Raw genomic sequence first — 17,841 nt, forward strand, 5'->3', positions numbered from 1 at the left:
CACACAATATTTATGAAATGTCAGTCTTTACTTCACCAGCCTTGGGAAAGGTGACCTTGAAAATTAATTCAAATCTATTCCCTAAGGATTAACACTTATAAACAAAATATAAAAATAAACTGTTAATAACCATATGAAAGGATGCTCCAAATCACTAAAAAAAGGGTACAATCAACTCTGGGATTTTACCTCCCACCCCTTTTTTCAAACACCAAAGATAATAAAAAAAATAGAATTGGGCAATGTAGGAAGGAACAAGGCAGGACAGAAAAATTGATACACTGTCGGAGCTTCCATCATTTTGGGAAATAATTTTAAATTTTGCAATAAAAGTCATTGAATTGTTGACCTGTTAACTTGGTAGCAAATTCACTACTTGGGACTTTAAGCTGGTCCTTGACAGAAAGGCCTTTATGTATGTAGATATATATATATCACAATATCAATAGCAGCACTTTAGTGGTACCTAAAAATTAGAAACAAAATTGAATAAGTCATGGTACATTAACATGATAGAATATTAATATGTCATTAGAAATAGCAACTATAACATGGTAAGCTTTGTATGAAGCAATATAAAACTAGCAGAATCTGATACACAATAATGTAATTTTAAAAAAGACCATTAAATTTTGATAATTGTTGTGACCTAACTCCCCCTGGATAACTGAAGTTGAAATATACCTTTCTGTTCTCTGTGGGGAATGGCAGAGGCCTCTTTCTTTTTCTTTGTTGCAATGGAGCATCCTGCAGGTCAATTTATTTAGGGGGAAAGGCTCTTGGGAACCTCATTTCTAAAAATAATTTTAAAAATATGGGAGGGGAAGGATTATTTATAGCAGGTATGGAACAATTGGTATAGGACATGGGTTCGTCAAATCAAACCAATCAGCGTATATGAAGTACCTACTATGTACCACATATGGGCAGTGAGGTGGTGCAGTAGATAGAATACTGGGCCTGGAGTTAGTAAGACTCATCTTTCTTGAGTTCAAATCCAGCCTCAGATACTTATTAGCTCTATGACCCTGGGCAAGTCTCTTAACTCTGTTTTCCTCAGTTACTTCATCTGTAAAATGATCTGGAGAAGGAAATAGCAAACCACTCCCATATTTTTGCCAAGAAACCCGCAAATGGGGTCCTGGAGAATTGGACAAGACTGAAAAACAGCTGAACAAATGTTTCAGGTACTGTGCTGGTGCTGAGGATACAATAAAAAGCAATAACAGCCCCTGCCCTTAAGGTACTCACAAGCTAATGAGGGGAGACTATAATGGAAACACCTATGTACAAACAAGATACATACAAGATAAATTGGAGAGAATCTCAGAGGGAAAGGCCTAACATTAAGCAGGATGAGGAAAGGCTTCTTGCAGAATATGTGAAGGAAGCCAGGGTAGCTAGGAGGTCAAGGTGAGGAAGGTGAGCATGCTAGGCAAAGAGGATAGCCAGTAAAGATGCAGAGTCAGAATTTGGAGTATCCTATGCAAGGAACAGTAAAGAGGCCAGTCACTGGATTATAAAGTAGAGGGGAGCAAGGTGAATGAAAACTGGAAAAGATGGGCATTGGCTAATATATGAAGGGCTTTAAAAGTCAAACAAGACTTTATATATGATCCCAGAGGCAATAGAGATGCACTGGATTTTACTTAATAGAAGAGTGATACGGTCAGATTTGCACTTTAGAAAGATCAATTGGACAATGGAGTAGAGGATGTCCTGGAATGGAGGGAGTCTTGAGGCAGGGAGACCAACTAGAAGGCTATATCCTATATATGCAATAGTCTAGACATGTGGTGATAAAAGCCAGGACCAGAGAGAAGACATAGATTATAAGAGAGATCCCAGAAAGGAGAGAAAGCTTTTAAGAAGAAGCCAACACAATTGAGGTTTGGGGTTTTTGATGTTCACATAAGTTTTTATTGGTAAAAATTGTTCCACGGCAAATTATCTTTTCATTTAATTGTCCATGAGGATTGGACAAATATTTGAGTGTATATACAATTAGTAGTTTTAGATATTGCTCCTTAATTTAGCACTCCATCAACACCTGTTTCAAAAATACTGACAAACTCTCAAAATATTATAGAATAAAGAATGTCCTGGACTCCACCATTCATACCTGTAATATACTCTCTCTTCTTCTTTGACTTTTAAAATCCTTATCTTCTTTCAAGGCTCAGCTCAGGTAGAAATTTCCACCACGAAGCCTTTCGTTGTTCTCCCTAGTTAGTGTATGCTCTCTTCTTCCTCAGATTTTCTTAAAACATTTTGTTTGAGCTCACCCTTATCTAAGTCTCTCCTTGCTTCTTTGTGTAGATGTTTTATACCCCAGTACAACATAACCCTCTTGATGGCAGAAACTATTTCATTTCTGTCTTTGTGTTCCCAGGACCGAGCAGAATGCTTTGAATATAGGAGGCACTCAGTGTGAGTTGAGTTGAATTGAACTGAATTCAATATACTCTTGCTCTCAAGTATCTCAAATCTAATGTGATTCTATTAACAAAATGCTTCTGGTGTTTAAATAAATCTTGAAATATGTGCTGTAGATGAAATAATGGCTTGACAATTGTCTAATCCTCTAGCTTTCAGAGAAGTTTTTGGTTTTATATTAGTGTTTTGTAAAGCTGAACGACTGGGCATTAAACTTGACCAACCTTTAGCTGGCAAAGATTTTTGGACCTAGTCCAAATACAATCTATCAGAATTTGAAAAATGTTCTTTTTGCTCCATGAAGAAATAGCAAGTTCATATAGTGGACAGCAGATATTGTGGCCTTTGTTATAAAATAAATCTTTTACTCACAGGCAGCTCAGCATTAATAGGCAAATGCCAGACCTTTAGTCTTGTCTTTTATACTGGGATGATGTGGGTAGAGATGAAAAGCACCCAAAGATAATTATTATTATTATTGAAAAGGGAATAACTGGAATGTGATCTTTTTTCCTTTAATGCACCCCTGCCACATAGCAGTAACAGTAAGTAGACTCAGAAGATTGAAGGATCTAAACCTTGGGTCAAACAAAGAAAAAAAATAACGTGTTGGGAGTAAAAATAAAATGAGATAGTATTTGTAAAGTGCTTTGCAAACCTTAAAATACTACATAAAAGCTAGCTATTATTAGTAGTAAGAAATGCTAAGGAATAGATTTATATGGGGGTACAAGGGCCATACTTATCACACTAATGAATCAGATTTTGGGGATGTTTCTGTATAGCATAATGGATAGAGTGTCAACCTCGGAATCTCTACGCTATACAGAAATATCCCCCAAATGAGTAACATATCCTCCATAAATGATATTGTTCAGACGTGGGAGAAAGGCTGGGAGAAAGCTGGGTGCCCGAAACTGGCAGAGATCCCCAGGCCTCCCAACACAGGACGGCAGTCTGTGGAAAAGGAGAGGCAGTGCAACACCACCGGCCGGGAAAACACCTACTCCTGAGGCTTGCAGCCCGAAGGAATGAAATGTGGCTTCCGGGACACATGATGGCCAGGTAAACAGCTCTAATCCCTCCCTCCCTCACCCAGAGAATTCCTCGGAAAAAAAAAAAAAAACAAAGCTGGAACAGAGGAGAAAGAAGTGGGGCTTCAGTGGTCAAATAGTAGAAGTTCATTAGTCCCAGAGGGGCAGAGTCGGCAGGGGTCAACACCAGGAGCCCGGACATAATCCTGCTCCCCCAGGGGAAGTGCCAGAGATCAGCTCAAACAACAAACAGCTGAGACCATTGCTGAAGAGCAACAGTGCTGGAGACCACCCATAGGGAGTGAGACGTCAGGGAGCCAGACCCCTCCCCCACACCTCAGGAAACTGAAGGCTCTAATTCTAGACTCACAATCCCCAGAATAAGAAGCTGGGACAGAGAACCCTGAGCCCCAAAGGCAGAAATTTGTTGTAAAGCCAGGAAAAGGCAAACCAACAAACATGAAGAAGAACACAACAAAAATACCGAGGACAATAGATTCTTTTTATGGAGAAAGGCAGGATCAAAATACCAATATGGAAGAGGGCAGCAGTGACATTGGAGATACATCAGAAACCTCAAAAGGTAATGTGAACTGGTCTCCAGCCCAAAAAGCACTGCTGGAAGAGCTAAAGGAGGATTTTAAAAACCAAATTAGGGAGCTAAAAGAAAATATGGAAAAAAAGATTGGCGAAATGGCTACAGAGATTCAGAATCTAGAGACAGAAAATGACACCCTGAGAGGCAAAATCAACCAATTGGAAAAGGAGACTCAAAAGCAAAATGAAAACACTAACTCATTAAAAATTAGAGTTGAGCAAGTGGAAGCTAATGAATCTATGAGGCACCAAGAAGTAGTAAAACAAAATGTAAAGAATGAAAAAATAGAAAAAATTGTGAAATATCTGATTGGGAAAATGACTGACCTGAAAAATAGATCCAGGAGAGACAACTTAAGAGTTATTGGTCTACTGGAAATCCACGATGAAAAAAAGAGCCTTGACAGTATCTTAGAAGAAATTATCAAAGACAACTGCCCAGAGGGCCTAGAACCAGAGGGCAAAATAGTCATTGAAAGAATTCACCGATCAGCCCCTGAAAGAGATCCCAAACTGAAAACACCAAGAAATATTATAGCCAAATTTCAGAACTATAAATTCAAGGAGAAAATACTGCAAGCAGCCAAAAAGAAGCAATTCAAATATCATGGAACTACAGTCAGGATCATGCAGGATCTCTCAGCTTCCACATTAAAAGACAGGAGAAATTGGAATATAATATTCCGAAGGGCAAAAGAGCTGGGACTACAACAAAGGATCAACTACCCAGCAAAACTAAGCATAATTTTTCAGGCAACGTGGTGGACATTCAATAAAATAAGGGAATTCCAGACCTTCCTGATGAAAAGGCCAGAACTCAATGGAAAATTTGATCTCCAAATACAAAACTCAAGAGAGACATAAAAAGGTAACCAGGGGGGAAAAACCCCACAAACCTTATAAACCAATAAAGGCAGGTTGTCTGCATCTTTATGTGGGAGTATATCATCATATGTATGTTTTATATAAATACATATATATGTCAGTCTTGAGAATGGTACAGCTATTATGACAATTGAAAGGGATACACATAGATTGTGAATGCCTGTATAAATTAACCGATGTAAAGATAAAAAACATAAGTAAGAGATGTAAAGGGAGGGCTATGAGAGAAGAGGTAAGGAGGTAGTAGAAAAGGGTAAATTACACCAAATGAAGAGGCACAAAAACATATTATAGTAGAGGGAAAGAAGGGAGGGACAAGAGCAGTATTTGAGCGTCACTGTCATCTGATCTGGTTCAAGAAGGGAATAACATACCCTGATAAGTTTAGAAATCTAACTTGACCTATAGGATGTAGGAGGGGAAGGGGGGAAAAAAGGGAGGGGGGTGGTCAGAAGGGAGGGGAGAAGTAGCAAGTGGGAAACGGTAAGATAAGGGAGGGGAATAAAGAGGGAGGGTAAACTGAGGAAGGCGGAAGTCAAAAGCAAAACTTTGTTGAGGAGCAGAAGGGGAAAGGGAGAAATAAAAGCATAAACAGGGGGAAATAGGATGGAGAAAAAGACACGGATAGAAATCATAACTCTGAATGTGAAGGGGATGAACTCTCTCATAAAACAGAAGCGGATAGCAGAATGGATAAAAACCATAATCCTACAATATGCTGTTTACAAGAAACACATTTGAAACAGGGGGATACACACAGGGTAAAGGTAAAAGGCTGGAGTAAAATATATTGCACCTCAGCTAAAGTAAAAAAAGCAGGTGTAGCAATCCTAATCTCAGACAAAGCAAAAGTAAAGATAGATTTAATTAAAAGAGATAAGGAAGGACATTATATCCTGCTAAAAGGCACCATAAACAATGAAGCAATATCATTGTTTAACATATATGCACCAAGTGGTAAGGCATACAAATTCTTAGAGGAGAGGTTAAGGGAGTTACAGGAAGAAATAGACAGCAAAACTATAATATTGGGAGACCTCAACCTCCCCCTTTCTGAACTTGATAAGTCTAACCTCAAAATAAATAAGAAAAAAGTCAAGGAGGTAAACAGAATTTCAGAAAAGGCAGATATGATAGACCTCTGGAGAACACTGAATGGGGAAAAAAAGGAATATACTTTCTTCTCAGCGGTACATGGCACATACTCAAAAATTGACCATGTACTAGGGCATAAAAACCTTACAATCCAGTGCAGAAAGGCAGAAGTAGTCGAAGCATCCTTTTCAGATCATGATGCAATAAGAATTATTTTTAATAAAGAACCATGGAAAAATAAGCTAAAAACTAATTGGAAACTAAATAATCTAATTCTAAAGAATGAGTGGGCCAAAGAACAAATCAGAGAAACAATTAATAACTTCGTTTAAGAGAATGACAATAATGAAACAACATACCAAAACTTATGGGATGCAGCAAAAGCAGTTCTTAGGGGAAGTTTGATATCCCTAAATGCTTACATGAATAAAATAGGGAAAAAGGAGATAAATGATCTGGGCATACAGCTGAAAAAGCTAGAAAAAGAGCAAATTGAAAATCCCCAATTAAATACCAAATTAGAAATTCTGAAGATCAAAGGAGAGATTAATAAAATTGAAACCAAGAAAACTATTGAATTAATAAATAAAACAAAGAGCTGGTTTTATGAAAAAAACAATAAAATTGACAAACCTTTGGTCAATTTGATTAAAAAAAAGAAAGAAGAAAATCAAATTACCAGTATCAAAAATGAAAAGGGTGAGTTCACCTCTAATGAAGAGGAAAGCAAAACAATAATTAGGAATTATTTTGCCCAACTGTATGCCCATAAATTTGACAACCTTAGAGATATGGATGAATATCTACAAAAACATAAACTGCCCAGGTTAACAGAAAAAGAAGTAAAATTTCTAAATAACCCCATCTCAGAAAAAGAAATTGAGCATGCCATCAATGAACTCCCTAGGAAAAAATCTCCAGGGCCAGATGGTTTTACATATGAATTCTATCAAACATTTAAAGAACAACTAATTCCAATACTTTGTAGACTATTTGGGAAAATAGGTGAAGAAGGAGTCCTACCAAATTCTTTTTATGACACAAATATGGTACTAATACCCAAACCAGGTAGAGTCAAAACAGAGAAAGAAAATTATAGACCAATTTCCCTAATGAATATTGATGCAAAAATTTTAAATAAAATATTAGCAAAAAGATTGCAGCAACTCATCACAAGAATAATACACTATGACCAGGTAGGATTTATTCCAGGAATGCAAGGCTGGTTCAATATTAGGAAAACTATTAGCATAATTGACCATATCAACAACAAAACTAGCAGAAACCATATGATCATCTCAATAGATGCAGAAAAAGCCTTTGAGAAAATACAACACCTATTCCTATTAAAAACACTAGAAAGCATAGGAGTAAATGGAACCTTCCTTAAAATTATAAATAGCATCTACCTAAAACCATCAACAAGTATTATTTGTAATGGGGATAAGCTAGATGCATTCCCAATAAGATCATGGGTGAAACAAGGATGTCCATTATCACCCCTACTATTCAATTTGGTACTAGAAACGTTAGCTGTAGCAATAAGAAAAGAAAAAGAAATTGAAGGAATTAGAATAGGAAAAGAAGAAACTAAATTATCACTTTTTGCAGATGATATGATGATTTATTTAGAGAATCCTAGAGAAGCAAGTAAAAAACTACTTGAAGTAATAAACAACTTTAGCAAAGTTGCAGGATATAAAATAAACCCCCATAAATCCTCAGCATTCCTATACATGACTAACAAAGCCCAACAGCAAGAGATAGAAAGAGAAATTCCATTCAAAGTTACTGCAGACACTATAAAATATTTGAGAGTCCATTTGCCAAGACAAACCCAGGGCCTATATGAACATAACTATGAAACACTTTTCACATGAATAAAGTCAGATCTGAATAAATGGAAAAATATCAGTTGCTCATGGTTAGGCTGAGCTAATATAATAAAAATGTCAATTTTACCTAAATTAATCTATCTATTCAGTGCCATACCAATCGAACTACCAAAAAATTATTTTATGGAGCTGGGCAAAATTATAACAAAATTCATCTGGAAAAACAAGAGGTCTAGAATATCTAGGGTATTAATGAAAAGAAATGCTAGAGAAGGTGGCCTAGTCATACCAGATATTAAACTGTACTACAGAGCAGCAGTCATCAAAACTACCTGGTACTGGGTAAGAAACAGAGGTGTGGATCAGTGGAATAGGATAGGAATACAAGATGGAGAAGTCAACAACTATAGCAATCTACTCTTTGATAAACCCAAAGAGGCCGGCTTCTGGGCTAAGAATTCACTATTTCACAAAAACTGTTGGGAAAATTGGAAAATGGTAGGACAGAAACTGGGTGTAGACCAATATCTTACACCATATACCAAAATAAAGTCAAAATGGGTTCATGATTTAGGAGTAAAGGCTGATACTATAAGTAATTTGGGAAAGCAAGGAATAGTTTACTTATCAAATTTATGGAAAAGAAAAGAATTCATGACCCAACAAGAGATAGAGAGCATTACAAAATGCAAAATGGATAATTTTGATTATGTTAAATTGAAATGTTTTTGTACAAAAAAAGCCAATGCAACAAAAATTAGGAGGGAAGCAGAAAATTGGGAGAAAATCTTTACAACTAGTATCTCTGATAAAGGCCTCATTTCTAAAATATACAGGGAACTGAGCCAAATATATAGGAATACAAGCCATTCCCCAATTGAGAAATGGTCAAAGGATATTAACAGGCAGTTTTCAGAGGAAGAAATTAAAGCTATCTATAGGCATATGAAAAAATGCTCTAAATCACTACTGATTAGAGAAATGCAAATCAAAACAACTCTTAGATACCACAAATCTTCTGTCAGATTGGCTAAAATAACAAAACAGGAAAATGATAAATGCTGGAGAGGATGTGGGAAAATTGGAACATTGTTACATTGCTGGTGGAGCTGTGAGATGATCCAGCCATTTTGGAGAGCAGTTCGGAACTATGCCCAAAGGGCTATAGAAATGTTCATACCCTTTGACCCAGCAATACCACTTCTAGGGTTGTATCCCAAAGAAATCACACAAGCAGGAAAAGGACCCATATGTACAAGGATATTTATAGCTGCTCTTTTTGTGGTAGCCAAGAATTGGAAATCAAAGGGATGCCCATTAATTGGGGAATGGCTGAACAAGCTGTGGTATATGAAGGTAATGGAATACTATTGTGCCATAAGAAATGGGGATGATATGGACTTCATAACAACCTGGAAAAACCTACACGACACAATGCTGAGTGAGCGGAGCAGAGCCAGGAGAACATTGTACACAACCACAGATATATGGATTCCGTGAGGACCAACCCTCACAGACTTTGCTCTTCTCAGCAACACAAGGTGCAGGCACAACTCCAAAGGACTTACAATGGAGAATGCTATCTACATCCAGAGAAAGAACTATGAAGTTTGAATGCAGATTGAGGCACACTTCATGCTTGCCTTTTTCCCTTCTCTTTTGTTTTTGTTTTTGGGTTTTTTGTTTTGGTTCTGTTTCTTCTTTCTCATGACTCATTCCATTGGTCATAATTCTTCTCCGCAACTTGACTAGTGTATAAATTAATTCAATGCGAAGTTATTCATGGTAGTTATATGAGATTCCATGCTGTCTTGGGGAGGGAGAGGGAAGGGAGGGGAGAAAATCTGAAACTCAAAATTATGTTGAACTGTCTGTTGTAAACTAAAAATAAAACTAAATATTAAAAAAATGATATTGTTCATCTGAAATGATCCAACCGCATTAAGCTTTTGTACACTATTGTGAGAAAATCATAGTACAATTGCATTAAAATGGTTCTGTTACGTGCAAATATTTTCAAATTGTATAAAGGAAAGGTCTTAGTCCCATTAATGAGCAATTTTGTTCAGAAATGTAGTTGTAAAACTGTTGGACTTGGCCAAAAAAATCTGCTTCAATGTAAATTAACCACTTATTAGTTAGGAGGAAACATTAAGGACCCAGAGACACTGATATAAAACTCTCCATAACTTTGCGTCTATTGGCCCTGGGTCCCTGAGTACTCTTTTATTTCTCTTCAGAGACTAAAAGATCTCAGATATTCCAATTCAAATACTGTGTTGGGCATAAAAGTCTGATTAGTAGGATAATCCTGTTGAGATTATTCCATGAGAATTGGCAGGACACAGAGCTCTTTGCAGCATAACCGGCAGGGGGTCACCTGCCTTGGTCCAGCCTAGCAACAACTCTTTATGTACCTGGCACAGAATCAACATCAAGGATCATCACTTGGGGTCATAAAAGTTATGCTTAGATATGGAAGTGCATCTTGGGGAGTCACACAGTTTGCAGATAGACAACCAATGAACCTCACTGGTCCCATGTTCCCCCTTATATCCTATGACTCCTACTCACATTATTCATATATTACAACCTGCAATCTCTTTGCTCACATGTTTTAAGCATCACTATCTACTTGGTCTCTTAATTATATCACAAATGCCCAGAGTATTATCTTGCTGGGCCTACTACACTATACTGTAGTTAAGTGTATTAATGGAATGGCAATTGAGGTGTTTTTGTTATTGTTTTTTTTTTTCTGAGAGAAACCAGGTCTATAATTTTATTGGTACAGGAAGCTATAACTCTCTAGTCAGTGAGTTAATAAGTAATTATTAATCATTCGGTTCCTTGTCCGACTCACTTCCCATGAGCCACTCTTCCACCCCACCTCAGCTACATACAAAGATAGTCATATCCTTGATCTTGCCATCACCTGCAAATGTAGAACTACTATGTTCAACAATTCTGAAATTCCTTTATCTGACCATAATCTATTGGCTTTTTGCCTCTCCTTCTTTCTTCCCTTAAAAAATCTATTCCTAATCTGACTCTGACCTCTAATCCCTTGACCCCTCAATTCTCTCCCAAGCCATCTCCCCTGTGCTAGCCACTTTTTTTTCTTCCTCATCTTGACCTATTGGTGAACCAGTTCAACTCTACAGTGTCCTCCTTTCTTGAATCCCTAACCCCCTTGTATCACCAATTACACCCAGCCAGGCCTCAGTCTTAGATCACTCCCACCACTTGCCACCTGGGTTCCTACACATGTGCTGCTGAATGAAGGTGGAGAAAATCATTCATTCATGCTGACTCAGGAACTACAAATTTTTGTTATACAACCTCAACCGGACCCTCACTGCTGCTAGGCAATTCTTATTCTATATCTCCCTTATCAACTGGCTATCCCACTCCCCACGGAAGCTCTTCTAAACCTTTTCATCCCTCCTCAAACCTCCCATAACTCTGCCTTGCCTCATCCCCTCAGCCAGGAATTTTGCCTCATATTTAACAGAAAAAATTGAAGCCATTTACCATGAGTTCTCTCTTTTCCCCTCTTCCTCATCTCTTATTACTCAGATGCCTTCTACCACTATCTCATCCTTCACTTCTGTCTCACATGACAAAGTGGCCTTATTCCTTACCATGTCTAACCCTTCACTTGTTCAAGTGATTCCATTCTATCTGGTCTCCTTCAACAGTTTACCTCCTCTGTCATCCCCACTTTCTTTTGTTCGGGGGTGGTGGGGGAGGCAGGGCAGTTAGGGTTAAGTGACTTGCCCAAGGTTACACAGCTAGTAAGTGTGTCAAATATCGGATTTGAACTCGGTTCCTCCTGACTGCAGGGCCGGTGCTCTACTCACTGTGCCACCTAGCTGGTCTGTCATCTCCACTTTCACTTGATTTAAATCTCTTCCTATTTACTAGCTCATTCCCTACTGCCTACAAACATGCAAATATCTTCCCCTCCTGAAAAAATTGATCCTTGGATCCAAAGATACTTGATCCTTCCAACCCCACTAACTATTGTCATGTATCTCTTCTGCCCTTTGTAACTAAACTCCTTGGAAAGGCCATCTATGATAGGTGCCTCTGCTTTCTCTCCCCTCGCTTTCTTCTTTATCCCTCACAATATGGTTTTTTTAACCTTATCATTCCACTGAAACTCCTCTCTGCAAAGTTACTAGTAATCTCTTAGTTTCTAAACCCAGCAACCTTTTGTCAATCCTCATTCTCCTTGACCTCTCTTCAGCCCTTGACACTGTAGATCACTTTCTTCTCTTTGATCCTCTCTATTTCTCTAGATTTTTAGGGCCCTATCCTCTCCTGGTTCTCATCTTCCCTATTTGACCGATCTTACTCTATCTTCTTTGCTGGACTGTTTTCCAGATCACGCCCCCTCACTATAGATATCTGACCCTAGGTCCTCTTCTCTTCTCCATCGATATTGCTTCACAGGATGATCTCATTGGCTCCCACAGATTTAATTACCATCTCTATGCTGATGATTCTTAAATCTATCTGCCTTCCAGACATCTCAAACTAGATATCTAGCAGACATTTTAAACTCAACATGTCCAAAACAGACAAAACAAAAACAAAACAGGACTCTCTCCTCTTCCTTTCCTATTACTGTAGACAGTAACGCCATATTCCCAGTCCCTCAGGCTCACAACCTAGAACTCATCACAGACTCCTAACTATCTTTCACCTGCCATATCCAATTTATTGCCAAGGCTTATTAATTTCACCTTTGTAACGTCTGTTGAATATGTCCCCTTCTCTCCTGCCTCGCTGCCATCACTCTAGTGTAGGTCCTCCTGGACTATTGTAATAGCCCACTGGTGAGTCTACCGGCCTCAAATCTCTCACCACTCCATGGTGAATATTGGAAATTGAGGAGATGCTCATCAATTGGGGAATGGCTGAATGAGCTGTGGTATGTGAATGTAATGGAATATTATTTGCAATAAAAATTATGAACAGGCAGGTTTCAGAAAAACCTGGAAAGACTTGTACAAACTGATGCAAAGTAAAATGAGCAGAACCAGCAAAACACTGTACACAGTATCAGCAACATTGTGTGATGGTCAACTACTAACGGCTCAGCTCTTCTCGGTAACACAATGATCTAAGGCAAGTACAAATGACTCACAAAGGAAAATGTATCTACATCCAGATGAAGAACTGATGGACTCTGAATGCAGATTGAAGCATGTTTTTTTTTCACTTGCTTTATTCTTTTTCATGTTTTTTTTTCCCTTGCAATGTTTCTTCTTTCACAGCTGTAACTAATATGGTGTAAGGGCAAGCAAAGTGGGACTTTTTACTATTTTTTTCTTTTGGAGTGCTTCTCAGCACTAAGGCAATCAAGTGCCTTTGATTGAGTCTTGCCTTTGTCTGTAGGAAGGCCCAAACCCTTTTGCTAATAGGTCACAAGAGGTGTGAAGCCCTCAGGCCCTAAAAAAGGGTATATATATCCAGAGGATAGCCATTGAACTCAGAATTGAGAATTGAGAATTCAGAACTCTCTGCACTACAGGAGGAGAGGTTTTACTTGGGAACTCACTCATTGGAAGAGCATTCCTGTGATTTTGCCAGATGATACTCTGGGTAGGTGTCAAGGAGCCTCTCACTTTGAAAACCCAGATGTTGCTGCTTCTCTCTCTGGTAACTATGTGTGTATTGCTGTGGTCAGACAGAAGCCTGTCTGTTGATTTATGTTATTTTGCTCTGTTTATATAATTTCCGCTTGTAATTTCTGTTTGTATTTTCTCTGAGGGTGCAGGCTTTTCCCCCTGAACTAAGTGAATGATATATGTATGTTTAATTAAAGTGAGAATGTAAACCCCTTAAGTTGCTTTCCTTAGAAGAGCAGATCAAAGAAACTGTGCTAGCAGCCCTCCTGTCTGCTGGTGTCGTTGGCCTTACACAGCCACAGTAGCAGCAAGTAGCATTGTTGTTACATGTGGAAATATGTTTTACGTGATAATACATATATAACCTATATCAAATTGCCTACCATTTTTTTTGGAGGGGGAAAGGCAGGGCAATTGGGGTTAAGTGACTTGCCCAAGGTCACACAGCTAGTACATGTGTCAAGTGTCTGAGGCTGGATTTGAACTCAGGTCCTCCTGACTCCAGGGCCAGTGCTCTACTCACTGTGCCACCTAGCTACCCCTGAGTTTTGTAATCACTTCTAGCCCTGGGGTATGGGAAATGGTGCCTCTTGCCCCAGATCTTCAGTTCTCCCCTCTAGCCTGGAACCAAAGCCAAACCTCCAAGGTCCTGTAAGTGCCCACAACCAGGGGCTTTCTGCTCCACTGCTTCTGCACTCACCAGGCCCATGGTGGTTTCTTCTCACCCCCACAGCTCTTCATAGCATAACTGGGTTTGATGTTTCTCTTCAGCAGAGGTTCCCTCAATCTTCCTGGGCTCAAACCCATGACTCCCCTCACTATCCCACGGTGAAAAGTTCCCTTGGCTGGGCCAGCCTCTCAGACCAACTAACCCCAGGACTTGCCACTTGTTGTTTAAGGGGCTTACCCTTGTGTTTAAAATGGAACCTAGTCTGGAGGTGTTTATTCTTTGAGGAACCAAAGCTTCTCAAATTGTCCCAGGAAGACCCCTGTTTTGCCCCTATTCTTCTTTGTCTCCACCCATACTTTGTATACCCTAAGGTGCTATTTTAACTCTTTTGTGGGGGAAAATCTTGAGAGCTTGGAACTTTCTGACCTACTCTACAACCTGCCCAGAATCGTCTCTTTGCCTACCATTTTTGGAAGATGGGATGAGAGGGAGGGAGGCAGAAAAATCTGGAACTTGAAATTCCGAAGGCTAGAAATTGTCTTGTTATGTAATTGGGGAAAAAAAAAATATAAAATACTATTTAAAAAAAGGAAAAAAATCTCACCACTCCAAACCATCCTCCATTGAGCCACCAAAGTTATTTTCCTAAAGTGTAGGTCTTATCCTATCACCACCCTACCCACCCAGTGTCTCCTTTTATTACCTCCCAGATCAAATACAAAATGCTTTGTCTGGTATTCAAGACCCTTCATGACCTAACCCCTTCCTGCCTTTCTAGTCTTCTTGAACCTTATTTCCTGACAGGTACCCTTTGATCCCATGACACTGGATCACTAGTCCACCGCACTAGTCCACCAGCAAGACTCTCCATCTCTTGTCTAGTCTTTTCTTTGGCTGTCCCCTATGCCTGAAATGCTCTTCTTCCTCTGCTTCTACTACTGGCCTCCCTAACTTCCTTCAAGTCTAAACTAAAATCCTATCTTTTGCTGGAAGCCTTCCCCAACCTCCCTTAATTCCAGTGTCTTCTCTCTGTTAATTATTTCCTTTTTTATCCTGTTTATCACTTGCTTTGTATTATTGGTTTGTATGTTGTCACTCCATCATACTGTAAGCTCCTTGAAGGCAGGACTTTCCTACAACACAATAACATCTGATCACATTCACATATCATAACTTGTTCAGCCATTCCCTGATTGATGAGGAATCCCGCCCCCCATTTTCAGTTCTTTGTCACCACTAAAAGAGAGCTACTGTGCAAACACACATGTATATATCACACATGTGTACATATGTTATATGTGTACATATGTTACATATGTATATGTGTATGTATACATACAGAGCTTTCACCCCTCCTTTTGATGGATGTAATACTATCCTTTTATAAGACTATTGACATACAGAGCTATAGAGTATTTAAAGAGAGGGAAAATGAGACACAAGTCAGATTCTGGTATATAAAATCATCATACTTGTGGTAGTTTGTGCTATGTAGTTATATGCCTTTCTCTTTGCACCTGTCCTTATGTTAGCTGGTACTCTGACCCTTGGCGGAAGGCAGCCAGGAGAGCAAGTTGTATGTATATCCCACATTGGGGTTTTTCCTGTTGTAAATACTGAATTGACATACTGCTCTAGAAACCAAGCATAGATTACACTGTAGTCTGATGACTTTGTGCTTTAAGGTTCAGGGAAAGCTGCTTACCTATAAATCTGAGATTTCTATATTGTTCTGAATATAGATTGGACTTCTTCCCCCTTCCCTCCCCGATATGATTTGCATAAAACCTGAGAGTGGCTTATAATCACATTTTTGGTGCCCCCAAAACAGCTCAGGCCTTGTCGGTCTTCTCTACAGCAGAAGAAACAAAGCAAAAGCTTTTCCACCAGCCTGCATGTATGCTGGTTGTAGTTCTAGTCCTGGAAGTTGAGGAAAATTGATTCCTTATGCTTTCAGGCTCTGCATTCCCTCCTACATCACTCCCTGGAGTACCTTAGAGCCAGGAATCTCATCAACTCTCCCCTCCCCTCTATCTCTGAGCTTTAGTAGTTTGCCAATGGGTGGTAGTAGGAGGGTATCCCTGTAGGCCCCCTCCTTGAAGAGTTTTTTTTTTGGTTCTATGATTCAGGTTTTGCTTCCCACTCGTAGACAGATGATCCTAGGATTGCTGTTCACAGCTGCAGAGGATGCTTTATGAAGTTAGTGTCACAGAGTAGAAAAGTCAGTGGGGAAAGGAGGCAGGGGTGGCAGGTCAAACAGAGCAGTGAAGTTTTAATCTCTCAGCCTAAGATGGAAAGTGCCTTAGCCATAGAATGATGGTAGAGGGAGGAAGAGGAGAAGAGAAATGAGAATGAGTTAAATGGGTTAGCTTCGTCCTCAGCCCTGAAATGCCTCTATACATATAATACAGCAGCACTGACTTTCTTGCTGTTTTTCCCACATGATCACCACTCCGTCTCCTGACGCCATGCCTATTCATTGACTATCCCTTATTCCTGGGATGCTCTTTCTTCTCATCTCTCCATCTTGGTTTCTTTCGAGACTCTGATTACATCCCACCATCTGTAGAACATTTTTCCTTGTGCCTCTCGCTCTCTTTCCCCCTCAGCTTCTGGTGTCTAAACCTTTGACATTACCGTCTATTTGCACTGTATATATTTTGGATGTAAAATTACTTGTCTGTTGCTTCCCCCATTAGAATGTGAGCTCCTTGAGGGCATGGACCCTGTTTTGCCTTCCTTTGCATCTGTAATGCTTGGAACACTGCCAGAAAAAATAGTAAGTACTTAATAAATGCTTTTTGATTGACAGATAAAGTAACTAGAGTATTCAGTACTAGAAGTGACAGCAGAAGTTATCTAGCCTTTCTTTCCTCATTTTACAGATGGGGATCATGAGACTCATGGAGGTTGAATGATCTGCTTAATGTCACACAGATATTAAGTAGTGGAACCAGGTCTTCTGACTCCAAAAGGAGTCGAGGCTGTTTGTGCAATATCATACTTTCATCTTATATCACATAATGATGCTTTATGTTTTTTTGGGGCCAAAGTTTATTTATTTTATTTTAGGGAAAAATAACCGACTTCTCTCAAATATATTTATGTTCCATGTCATTTCTCAGGCCTCCAGTACACTGGATAAACATTCTCTGGAAGATTTACAGAAGGAAGGGCATGAATATAAATGTCCATAAAATAATAAGGTATGGATAAGCTTCAATCTGTGCCAGTGAAGGGGGGAGCTTCATAGACTCTTTGAAGTATGGAAGGCTTTATAAAATTAATTAATTAATTAAGTATAGTATATTCAAGTACTCATAGGAATCTGTGAGCTCATCAATTTAGGAATACTCTGCAATTATGCTTATCACAACCCATCCATACTTGCTTATTCTGTGTAACTCTTACCCTTTTCATCCTGTAACTTCAGTAAAGGAAATTCATCCTAATGTTGGAGCTCTTTGTTTCTCTCTCCTGATGTTCTGAGGCAACCAGTGGGGCATTCTGGTTGTCTGTCATCATCTTTGGCTCTTGTTATCCAACACCAGTTCATCTTTTCTTCGTATCATACAATTCCTTATTTATGTATTTTATTCCTGTTTTTCAAAGATCCTCATTGGTTATGCATTTCAGGCTGCTTGTATATA

Source organism: Trichosurus vulpecula, chromosome 8 (genome assembly GCF_011100635.1).
Source record: "Trichosurus vulpecula isolate mTriVul1 chromosome 8, mTriVul1.pri, whole genome shotgun sequence".
Classification (NCBI taxonomy): Eukaryota; Metazoa; Chordata; class Mammalia; order Diprotodontia; family Phalangeridae; genus Trichosurus; species Trichosurus vulpecula.